Raw genomic sequence first — 13,356 nt, forward strand, 5'->3', positions numbered from 1 at the left:
AGCTTTATCAGAGACATATTTTTTTTTGAGCTGAGGATCAAACCCAGGGCCTTGCACTTGCTAGGCAAGTGCTCTACCACTGAGCTAAATCCCCAACCTGAGACATATTATTTTAAAACACCTGTTTCCTTTACTAGTTCGGCATCCAGGTGATCAATTGTTAAAAACATCTCATAGTGCGGGAGCGGGGAGGACAGGGGAACCCATGGCTGATGTGTAAAATTAAAACACAAATATAATAAATTAAAAAAAGAAAAAAAATCTCATAGTAATAGATGTTTACATTAAAGTTTTTTTTTTGTTTTGTTTTTTTTTTTTTTTTTTGTAGTGCCCAGACACTTTTGGGTCTGGGGGTGTAAATACCTTTTAGCCGTTACAGTTTCTTACTTGATGATCTTTGGACTCTGGTTCTGTAGTGGTCCTGTATCATTGACTGAACAGTGACTTAGAACAGGGAATGTGAAGAATCATGGCGGTCGCTGTATAGGGGTCCAGTGGAGGCGAGGGATGTGTACTGGGGCGGGGGGGGGGGGCAAGCGGCAGCAGTCAGCAAGCAGGTCCTTGGTTGGTGTATCCGAGTTACAGCACCAAATGTTGGTTAAAGCGGTGCTGCTCGAGGCTGGCTGCCGCCCGCGGTGGCCATGCCAATGGAGGGTCATGCTGGAGGAAAGTCACGAGCCTTGGTTACCTTTATAGAGCTTTATTGGGAGAGAGAGGGAGAGAGAGACAGAGAGACAGAGAGCAAGATGTTTTCTTATAATCAAAAGCAGAATTTCTTGCCAGTGGATGTGTAGAAAAAGAGAGAAATAAAATGAGGTATTTAAGCTTTAAAAATCCACAAATATTAGGAAATTCAGAAAACATATAAATTTTATTCAAAGAAATAAAAATTGGAGTATAATGAAGATAGCATATCATCTTGATGCAGTGTTTGGAATACGACTGGACAAGTATTTAGAGGGAATCCAGGCATAGTGGCACATGCCTATAATGCCAGCACTCAGGAGGCAGAGGCAGGAGGATTGCCACAAGTTCAAGGCCAATGTTGTCTACATAGTGAGTTTCAGGCCATCTATAGCTACTCAATGAGACCCTGATTCAAAATAAATGGAGGCAACTTGATATTACAAAAGAGAAATGGCATAGATAGACAGACAGACAGATAAATGAGGACATGGGAGGAATGGTGATAGCTGAGTTGAAGCCACCAGGCCAGGGTTTGTGTTGAAACACCATCTAAAGAGGCAGTACTGGATATAGCAAATACAGTATTGTTTTAGTCTGTTTGTTCTACTATAACAAAATACCACATGTAGATGATTTATAAAGCACAGAAGCCAATCACCTACTGTTCTAGAGGCCCGAGAGCAGGATGTTTTCACTGATGTATGCTGGCTCATCCTCACATCAGAAGGCAGAGGGAAGCATAAGTGATCTCTTTCTGAGGTCTCTTCTTTAGGTCTGTTCATTTATGAATGGAACCATGGAAGTTAATCACTTTCCAAAAGGCCCTACCTCTCAGTTCTACCACATTTGGGATCAAATTTCAACAGGAATTTTAAGGGGAACTCCATATTCAAACGCTAGCACCTCTCTCACCCTTGCAGAGTTCATTCTAATAAGGGTCTAGCCATTCAGCCTCCAGCTCAAAACCTCTCGGACACCTTTCTGCTGCCCATAGGATCAAGTATGAATTTGGAGAGTGTGGTGGTGCAGTGAGCTCTATTGATGGTGTGTGAGAAAGTAGTGCTTCCTAAGCCCCTCCCCTTCTTCTGGGGGTCTGGGGTAGGAACTATGAGGGGAGATGCTCAGTGTTGGGGACTGAGTTGGGCCAGGAACTCCCCCACAATTGAGGGACACCCCCTTCCTCTGGGGTGGTGGTCCTGGCAGGGCTCCTTACTCACGGCGGCCATGTGGACTGCAAGGTCTCTCATTTAGTTGCTTCAGCCAAACTCATTGTCGTTCTAGGAGATGAGCTTGACAAAGTGGCTGTTGAGGGCAATCCTGGCCCCAGCATCAAAGGAAGAATGGGTGAGTCTGTTAAAGTTGCAGGAGACAACACGGCCCTTGGTATAGCACAGGATGTACTTCAGGGGGCCCTCAGATGCCCATGTCACTTGTATGGGTTTGCTATTGTTGTTGTTGTTTGGTTTTGGTTTTGGTTTTTGTGAGTCAGGGTCTCACTACACAGTCCTGGCTAACCTAGAACTCAGAAAGATCTGCCTGTTTTTACCTCTCCCATACTGGGATTAAAGGCATGTGCCACCACAGCTGGCAGTCACCACCTTCTTGACGTCATTGTATTTGACAGCTTTCTCCAGGCAGCAGGTCAGATCCATAACAGGCACAGTAAGAGTGGGAAACATGGAAGGCTACGCTAACAAGCTTCTCATTCAGTTCTGGGATGGCTCAGCAACTCCAGAACATACAGGTATGACAGAATGAGGAGCCCCCACAGCCATCTCACCACCTCTCTTGGAGGGGTTGTTTATGGCCTTCTGGGTGGCAGTGACAGCACAGAGTGTGGCCATATGTTCCTCCACGAGGCCAACGTTGTTGTGGATGACCTTGGCTGTGGGTGCAGGCTAAGTGGTTGGAGGTGCACGAGGCAGGGATGACAATCTTGAGAGTGAGTTACTTCATTGGTTTGTGCCTGTTTCTGACAGGAAGGACTCAGCAGAAAGGGCAGAGATAATCACCCTTTTAGCTTCACCTCGGCTTCTCCATGGTAGTCATTTTAGCTACTGTCCTATCGCTGTGAAGAGATACCATGACCAAGGCAAGTTATAAAACAAAGCATTTGCTTACAGTTTCAGAGGGTTAGTTCACAATTATCATGGCAGGAAGCAGACTGGCATGGCGCTGGAGCAGTAGCTGAGAGCTTTACATCCTGGTCTGCAGGCAGGCAACAGGGTGGGGGAGAGAGAGAGAAAGAGAGAGAGAGAGAGAGAGGGACTGGGCCTGGTATGGGCTTTGAAATCTCAAACCCATCCCCAGTGACACACCTCCTTCAACAAGGCCACACCTTCTAATTCCTCTAATCCTCAAACAGTTCATCAACTGAGGACTAAGCTTTCCAATATATGAGCCTATGGGGGCTACCGTCATTCAAACCACCACATAGCAAAGACACTGGAGGACTCCACAAGATACTCAGTACCACAACAGCATTCTGGCTGGTCTTCTTTTTTTTTTTTTTTTTTGGTTTTTCGAGACAGGGTTTCTCTGTGTAGCTTTGGAGCCTGTCCTGGACTAGCTCTTTAGACCAGGCTGGCCTCGGACTCACAGAGATCCACCTGCCTCTGCCTCCCGAGTGCTGGGATTACAGGCATGCGCCACCACCGCCCGGCTCTGGCTGGTCTTCTTTGTGACAAAGCTGCATTTGAGTCACCCCTGCTCCTGTAAATAACCCCACTTAACTCCCTGATTCACAAAACTAGACCTGTGTGGAATCATTTGTTTGTTTGTCGTTGGTGACCTACATAGGGTGAACAGACGTGTGTTCAGGTCTCCCCAGAAAAAGTCACTCAGCAAGAGATTATGGACATGAGCCATCAGCACACCCAGTCGGAGTCCTTTTTCATCTTGAAGGATCACCCAAATCTTGCCTAGCCTGGCTTCCCGCTTGTGCTTCCTGACCTTGTCTTATCCCAGCAGAGATGACCCTGGAAAGTTCTCACTATTTATCTATCCTAAAGTGTGGTGTTGTCTCTTGAAGATGGCTTCCCATCCACTTCTGGGTTGGAATTCTTTTTTTTTTTTTTTTTTTTTTTTTTTTTTACTGTTTATTTATTTAATATGTATGTGTGTGAACCTGTATGAGAAATATAGGCATGGAGTGTGGAGAGGAGCCCATGGAAGTCGGAAGAGGACGTCAGGTCTGGAACTGGAGTCCCAGGTATGTTTGAGTGACCATGTGGCTACCAGGAACCAAACTGAGGTCCTCTGCAACAGCACTGAGCACTCGTGACTGCTGAGCCACCTCTCCAGTCCTTAGGTCGGAAATTTTAAAACATGAGTAGAAAACCCCAAATCTTGTTATTCTACTGGCTAGAAAGAAAGATCTCTGAGATTCTAGTAAGGGCAAAGCCACCAAATACCAGTGTCTTCAATCCTGGAGTCACCCAGGGAAGAAATGGCTTTGCTTGCCTCTAAGTTGACCTTTATTTACTTACTTGGTTTTACGAGACAGGGTTTCTCTGTGTAGCTTTGCGCCTTTCCTGGAACTCGCTTTGGAGACCAGGCTGGCCTCGAACTCACAGAGATCTGCCTGTCTCTGCCTCCCGAGTGCTGGGATTACAGGCGTGTGCCACCACCGCCCAGCGACCTTTATTTTCAGTAGTTAGGAAGCAGCAAAGCACCTCCAAAATCCAGAGTTGAGAAATGATTGTGCAAGTGCCCGTAGCACACAGAAGGAACGTGAAGAACCCAGGAAGACGGGTAACTGTGCTTGCATAGACTGATCCAGGAAGACGGGTAACTGTACTGTTCATAGATTGATTCAGGAAGACAGGTGACTGTGCATAGACTGGTCAAGGAAGACAGGTAACTGTGCTGTGCATAGACTGATCCAGGAAGATGGGTAACTGTGCTGTGTAGACTGATCCAGGAAGATGGGTAACTAACTGTGCTGTGCATAGACTGATCCAGGAAGATGGGTAACTGTGCTGTGCATAGACTGATCCAGGAAGATGGGTAACTGCACTATGCATAGACTGATCCAGGAAGATGGGTAACTGTGCTGTGCATAGACTGATCCAGGAAGATGGGTAACCGTGCTGTGTAGACTGATCCAGGAAGATGGGTAACTGTGCTGTGCATAGACTGATCCAGAAAGGCAGGTAACTGCACTATGCATAGACTGATCCAGGAAGATGGGTAAACTGTGCTGTGCATAGACTGATCCAGGAAGACGGGTAAAGGCAGGTAACTGCACTGTGCATAGACTGAGGAAGATGCCCTGCTCACCACGCAGGAGCTTCAGACACTCACATGACAAATATTTCCCAGGACAATGAAGCAAATAAACGAGGCTCTGTACTGGTCTGAGTACAACAGAACTCAGCAGTGCTGATGGGGACTCAGCACCAGCCACATGACTCAGCTGCTGAAATGCTTGCTGCACAAGCCTGATGGCCTGAGTTCAATCCCTACATCCCGCAGTGGAAGGAGAAACCAACTCCCAGAAGCCACCCTCTCTCTAACTTCCACTTGCAGGCTAGCTCTTGCACACACACACACACACACACACACACACACACACACACACAACAACCAAACACAAACATACATATACACCATATGCACGTCCTAATAATAATAAGTTTTTCAATCTGGCAGGTGTGGTGGCACACGATTTTAATTCTAGCACTCAGGAGGCAGAGATAGGCAGATGAGTTTGAGGCTAGCCCAGGCTACAGAGTGAGATCTTGTCTATAGGAGTTAGAGCCTGAGCCTGTAGCTTTATGCCTGCTAGGCCAGCACCTGACTACCATGTCACCTCCCTAGCCACAGGATTTAACTTTTAAAATTTATTATTTTTCATGTGTATGGGTGCTTCGTTTGCATGTATATCTATGCACCATGTGTGTGCCTGGTGCCCTCAGAGGCCAGAAGAGGGTGTCAGATTCCCTGGAATTTAAGTTATAGACAGTTGTGTGAGCTGCCACGTGGGTTCTGGGAATTGAACCCAGGTCCCCGAAAGAACAGCTAGTGCTTTAAGTGCTGAGCCATCTCTCTAGTTCCTAGTTGTAGGATTTTTGAGACAAGGCCTCACTATTTGCACTCCAGGCTGGCCTCGAACTTGTGACCCTCTTGTATCTTGCTAAAATTAGAGGTATGCTTCCCGTTCCCAGATGAATTCCATTTTGACACAGGACACTCACACGAAACCCTGTGTCATTAAGGAAAAGACTGAGATAATGAACTTTCTTGATATCTGTATAAAATAAGTTACACGTGTCAGACGACTAACGAATATCAGGAGTTTGCTGGCAAGAAGAAAGTTCTCTCTCCAATGCCATCTAGATCAGGCTTCATCGGGATTTACGTGTTGACTGTGCTGGGCACGCATTGCTGCACAACTGGAACTGGCGTAAACCGAAAGCACTTTCTTCCACGCCCTTCATGAACTCGACAGTCGCAGCTTGGTTTCAGCCGCTCAAGCCCTCAAAGGCTCACTCTCTGCTTTGGGGTTTCCAGTATCATGTTAACATCCTCATTGTTACAAGGTGGCTGCCGAACATCCATGCATTGTACCTGGCAGAGTTTTGTATGTGAATCACTGGATGAAACAATGTCACACGGTGTGACTAATGGGAATCTGACGCCCTCTTCTGGCCTCCAGGAGGAAGCTGCATAAAGGTGCATATCCCACCCTCATCCCCACTCTCTATAAATCAAAATCAAATCTTTTTTTTTTTCTTTTTGAGACAGGGTTTCTCTCTATATATCTCCCCCCCCGCCCCCCCAGAGCTTAGGACCAAATTCAGGGCCTTGCGCTTGCTAGGAAAGCACGAGACAGGGTTTTCTCTACACAACCCTGACTGTCCTGGAACTCACTATGTAGACCAGGCTGGCCTCAAAATCACAGAAATCTGCCTCTGCTTCCCAAGCAATGGGATCAAAGGTGTGCACCACCACCACCACCCAGCCTGGCATCAGATCTTAAAGAAAAGAAAACCGAATGAGACTAATAACACAGAGGACATTCAAGGACAGAAACTTTACTAACAAAGAGGTATGGAAGGGACATTCATTACCAAGTTAACTCTTCTTTTGCAGAGTTAGTAAGGAGGGCTAGAGGGGAAATGGGGGACATGATCAGAGAAAGAAGAGGAGGCACAAAAGGAAGGGGGAGGGAGCAGCAGGGGGTTATGGGAGCATTGCTTCCCTGTGGCTGCTGTAACTGCCACAACCTTGGTGGCTTAAAACAGCAGAAACTGGAGCCAGAGAGATGGCTCAGCAGTTAGAGGACTGTGGTTTGGATCCCAGCACCCATGGGAAAAGCTGGGAATGGTCCTATGAACGCCTGTAACCCCAGCACTGAGGGAATGGAGACAGAGGGTCTCTGAGGTTTGCAAGCTCTGAGTTCAAGGAGAGACTAGACTCTCAAAGGAACAAAGAGAAGAAGAGGACGCCTGCAGCCCTCCTCTGACCTCTGAAGAGCATAGGTGCACACTCTCACCCCACTCATCCCCACATCACACAAGCACACATAAACACATACAAAGCAAATAAATAAACCCAGAACTGTGCTCTTACATAGTTCTGGAGGACAGAAGTCCTATACCTGTACCCTAGAGCTGAAACCAGGGTGTCAACTATGTTACTATACTTCTGCCTTTTGTGGTTTCTGTGGCCACCAACATTTCTTGACTGGTGGTGCCATTATTCCAAGCTCTGCCTACATAGTCACAAGACATCCTTTTTATCTGTATAATCTGCCTCTTCCTCCCTCTCATAATGACATTTATAACGACATTTAGTGGCCTCCCAGATAATTGAGGATAATCTAATCTCAAATCCTTAATTATACCTGTAAAAGCCTTTGTTCTAGGTAAGGTCACACTCACGGTTTCTTCCATGGCTTCCATGAATAGAGACCAGGATATCCTTTTTATGAGAGACAGTATGCATATTTTAGTCTATGACAGTGGGAAAAAGCAAGGGAGAAAAGGAAAGGACATTGAGATCTCAGACCCTCCTATTTAAGGACTATGTTCCTTTAGAATAAACAGCACCAGTGGCCACTCACAGCCATGGCTGCAGAAACAGTGAAAAGACCTAGGACCTCAGCCATGTCTAAAGTTCAGCATGCTTTCACAGCTCTAGAGGAAAAGACCTTGCTTTCAGCCTTACCTGCCTTTCTTGGCATCCTTCTTAGGAGGCTGCCTACCACAGGCTTGATCACTCTTCACATCCTGGAGGACAAGGCTCTCATCCCTTGCTCATCTTCAGAACTGGTTCTGTTTGGGTCTCATGTTTGACACTGAGGCAGTCTCTATGGCCACCAGAGGCTCTAATTAGCTGGGTGGGATGTCCACCTCCCACAGGAGGGGTGGATCCAGCCTGTCTAGAATCACATAGGCTTAGAGCTGGAAGAAGCAATTAGCCACTGAGAAAGAGAACAGGGAAGGCATGCCCTAGAGCAGGAGAAAACTCTCCTGCCTTTCCCAGACCATGGCATGCCTCAGAGGAGGAGACACTGAGATATTCTCAGGAAACTCCCACTGTGTGCAGACTGAGTAGACAGCAGCGAAGTTTCCCTCGGGACTCTTGGCTCAAGTGGGAAAGGCCCTGCTGGTTCCTACTGGGAGCTTTACACGTTATAGAATCCCAGATGAGAGCCTGAGAGCATTCATGCCACTTCTTTTACATTTCTATTGGCATCTGGTCCATTGGGTTGTATAATGTTCCTTTAAACTGTGTAAATATATGTCACTGTGACTGGTTTAATAAAAAAGCTGAACGACTAGTAGCTAGGCAGGATATTCGGGGCAGAGAGAATGCTGGGGCGAAGGATGGAGTTGGGGGAGTTGCCAGCCAGATGCAGAAGAAGTAACATGAAAAGCACATAGATGAGGTAAATGAGCCTCAGGACAGCACATAGATGAATAGAAATGGGTTAATTTAAGTTGTAAGAGCTGGCTAAAAGCAAGCTTAAGTTATTGGCTGAGCTTTCATAATTAATAAGAAGTCTCTGTGTGGTTATTTGGGAGCCAGCAGTCCTGATGAAAAACTCTGCCTATATTGGGTCCATACACTAGTCCTTCAGGAACGTTGAGTCTTTTATACACACACACACACACACTTCCAGAGTCTCTATGCAATCCTGGCTGATCTGAAATTCACTACTGGGGCTGGAGAGATGGCTCAGAGGTTAAGAGCACTGACTGCTCTTCCAGCGGTCCTGAGTTTAATTCCCAGCACCCACATGGTGGCTCACAGCCATCTGTAATGAGATCTGGTGCCCTCTTCTGGCCTGTATGCTGTATAATCAATCAATCAATCAATCAATCAATCTTTAAAAAGAAAAAGAAAAAGAAAAAGAAATTCACTACTAGCCCAGGCTACCATAAACCTTGGAACCATCCTCTCACCACTACTTTCTGAGTGGTGGGATTGCAAATGTGCACCACTACTCCTGGCTTCCACAGAACTTTGGAACAAGTTTGTCACAAACCAGGAAAGACCTTTTGTTCCAAGTACTCTAAAGGATTGTATTAAATCTACATATGAGGGCTGGGCTATAGCTCAGTGTCAGGACATTTGCAAGGCATGGATGAGCACTGGGAATGCGTCCCAGGACTCCAAAATAAGTAAGTGAATGACAATGTAAGAAATCTACAGATGGACTTGAGCTTTCTTCCTGGTTTGGAGTCTCTGGGTCTGTCACATGGTGTCCACCAATGAGTATCTTCTTTAATGTCTTTCAGTTTCTCCAAAATAATCCAGAATCTTCATGTTGTTGGTGCTACTGTAAGCCATTCCTCTTCGTCAATTTATTTTCCTGATGGCTGCCAGCCTTTAGCAATGTAGTCATGGGGCTGGAGAGATGGCTTAGCAGTTAAAAGCACTGACTGCTCTTCCAAGAGACCTGGGTTCAATTCCCAGCACCCACAGGGCAGCGTAGTATGGCTGTCTGTAACTTCAATTGCAGGGTATATGACACCCTCCCATGGACATACATGCAGGCAAAATGCTAAAGAATGTAAGATAAAAATAAATAATTATTTAAAAAAAAAGAAATGTAGTCATGATACACACTCATCTTCTCTACAATGACCTACCTTGCTAAATTCTATTCATTTAATAATATACTCACAGATTCTCCTGGGTTGCTCACATAGATATCCAAACTGAGTATAATAAATAGTAGTCATATCTTTTTCTGTTAAAATCCTTGTACCTTGATGTTACAGAGAGATAGACAGACAGACAGAGAGACAGAGAGACAAAGGAGGGCAGGGGAGGAATACTTCTGGCTCGTCCGTTAAACATTGGACTATTCCTCCAGCAACATCCTATTTCCTGTGGCTGTGTATTCTACGAGTACAACTGAGCAGGTCTGGACCTGTCTATTTCCAGCCTGACAGTAGTTTCTAGAGAAAAGAAGCCTTAACTAAGAATATGTAAATCTGCTGACCAGAACTTGAACCATGGGAAGAGAAGACAGGGGAGGGGACTTCAAGAATAGTGTGTCTCCTCCAGGACAGAGTAAGCGTTGAGATGGAAACACAAGCTGAAGGAGATATGTCTAACCACAGCCCAGGATTGTTGGAGATAATGAGAATCCTAGCGTTGGAAGAATTCTACTGAGCTGGATATCCAGTCTAAGGATCCCATACAAGACTGGATATCCAGTCTAAGGATCCCATACAAGACTGGATATCCAGTCTAAGGATCCCATACAAGACTGGATATCCAGTCTAAGGATCCCATACAAGACTGGATATCCAGTCTAAGGATCCCATACAAGACTGGATATCCAGTCTAAGGATCCCATACAAGACTGGATATCCAGTCTAAGGATCCCATACAAGACTGGATATCCAGTCTAAGGATCCCATACAAGACTGGATATCCAGTCTAAGGATCCCATACAAGACTGGATATCCAGTCTAAGGATCCCATACAAGACTGGATATCCAGTCTAAGGATCCCATACAAGACTGGATATCCAGTCTAAGGATCCCATACAAGACTGGATATCCAGTCTAAGGATCCCATACAAGACTGGATATCCAGTCTAAGGATCCCATACAAGACTGGATATCCAGTCTAAGGATCCCATACAAGACTGGATATCCAGTCTAAGGATCCCATACAAGACTCTCAAGCCTGAGACTTTGGATTTTGCTTTGTTTTGTTTTTGTTTTGGTTTTTCGAGACAGAGTTTCTCTGTGTAACAGTCCTGGCTGTCCTGGAACTCACTCTGTAGACAAGGCTGGCCACAAACTCACAGAGATCCACCTGCCTCTGCCTCCCAAGTGCTGGGATTAAAGGCATGCACCACCACCGCCTGGCTTGTTTTGTTTTTTAATTAGGGTTGTTTGCATACTGCTTTTGAGGCTGTATTAAAGGCAAGACTGGTCCTTTGTATGTTAATGATATTGATAAACACATATCAAGATTGAGTTTTAAAAATAAGAGAATAAAAACACATTAGGATTCTTTTCCCTTAAAATACTTCTTAGGATCTGGCAAAGTTGGGGGAGGGGAACTATGATCAGAATATATGAAAAATAATTATTTTCAATAAAAAAGAAACATCTAGCAAATATCATAGGTGTATACCCCCCAAATCTTAGAATAAAAGCAATTATGTTATTCCTCATTCTCGTTTGCGCTCGAGTTTACAGAGCCTTTTGAGGTGTCTAAGCATATAAACCACAAGTCTATGTGATCTTTTTAAATAACAAAAAATAATGACCCAGGTGATCAGTGATTTGAAACCCCGGAAGAAGGGAGGGAGGGGGGAAGGAAGGCAGAAAGGCTAGCTTTATCAATAGAATCGACTGGTTCTTGAATAAAAATAAGGAATTTTGAATGAAGTTTTGAAGATTCTTAAAGATGGAGGATAATTCTGTGGCTTCGTGGTTTTATTTTTACTCTTTCATTCACCACGCTCCTTCTTTCTAGCAAGTCTCCAGTTTGTTGGCAGATAAAAATACATCTGCAGAGTTGCCCAGAAGCTGCGCCATCAGCTCTGTAGCCAACAAGCCTCATTTTCTTGTGCCGCTATAGACATGTCTCCCTCCTCTAGTTTACCAGGATCAAAGTCCTTTTCATTCTTACAAGAGTTTTCTCGGAGGGAACCTGAATTCAGAGTTGATCTCAGGTGGGGTCAATCCTTGAAGGCGGACCGGCAGTCAAGGTGCGTAAGCCTTATTCCCCTGCACAGCCTCGCCAGAGTTGCGCCCCCTCTCTGTGCTCCCTGAGAATACGCCAGCCAAGTCCAGAAAATCCGTTACCAGGCTGCTGTATCCCTAAAGGCCATTCCAAAGGCGGAAGAAGACGGGGACAGCCCCTGTATTGATTCCTCGGGCCAAGTGAGCCGAGAGCGCACCGGGTAGTGTTATGGGCAGGTGAGCCTGGCGGTTCACCGGCAGCCTCTAGCAGCTGGCATTCATCCGCTCACTCCCTGGAGCCGGGAGCCCACGACGTGGGCTGCGCGGGTTGTTCTGGGCGCAGCGCAACAGGGCCTTGGTATGGGGGGATTGGGGTCCCCAAAGTGAGCAGACCACCCCCATAAAATTAGTATCTACCAGATACATACATACACACACACACACACACACACACACACACACACACACACACACACTTCCCTCCAGGAAGGAAGGTAAACGGGGAAAAAATAAAAACAACTCAAAGCTTTCTAGGCGTCTTTGTTGATGGAGGAGAGTGTATCAGTTTTCAAATCATAGGCTTCCTGGATGGGTCCTTTCCTGCCTCCGAATTTGAGGATCCAGTGGTTAGGGTAGGAAGTAATGGGACAAGCTGAGGACTAGAGACTCGCTTTAAGTAAGCGTTCTCATAACGTGCACTTGGCTTTTGTCTGGATTGTGCGTTTATCTTGGGTGAAGGGACTCCTGGGGTGCAAGGTTTCGGGGTAGAAACTGCTTTGGTAGAATAAGCCTTATTTTCTTAGATTGAGTGGCACAGATCAGTAAAGCGACGTGCTCCAGTGATGCAAGATTTTTAGACTTATTGCTGAGAGGTGTTCCAGATGATAGGAAGGAAACCCAACCTCTCAGCCCCCCCTCCCTTTACCTGACAAACGTCCTGAAGACCCTCCCACATCCAACTACCGAGGTTCCAGAAAGCCTGGAAACAGTCCCACAAGGTTCAGAGCCAATTTCTGGCTTGCTTGACGGAGACAAATCCACTTCGGAGGGGGGGCCACTTCATGGGAGACCCCCAACTCGTAGGAGGGGTGTCCCGGGGCAGTGGACCTGGGGCTTGTTTTGAAGAGTTTATCCTATAAAGTGCATGTGATGGAGGTATGAGGCAGAGGGTTTATTTTAAAAATGTTCTTCCTTTTTTAAAAAGAGGAGGGGGGAAGAATCAGACGTTAAATTCTTTTGCAAACATTCATGCCTAAGGAAGGGCTGGATCAGGCAGCCCCGGCCGCCGGAACCGGTCGGACAGGTAGCGAGCTTGTTGACACCGTTATGTTGCAGGGCGCATGCTCACTCCCAAGTTTCCTGGTGCCTTTTCTATTCCACCTTATGAAACTTTTTCCCCGGCGTGGTCTCACGCGCGATTTAAGGCATAGGTGTCGCCGTGCCCAGAGGCTACGAGTCACCCGGAGTGAGGGGAAAGGCCGGGGCAGCGCGGCGGGAGGTGCAG

The sequence above is a fragment of the Onychomys torridus genome, chromosome 4 (assembly GCF_903995425.1).
Source record: "Onychomys torridus chromosome 4, mOncTor1.1, whole genome shotgun sequence".
NCBI classification, from domain to species: Eukaryota; Metazoa; Chordata; class Mammalia; order Rodentia; family Cricetidae; genus Onychomys; species Onychomys torridus.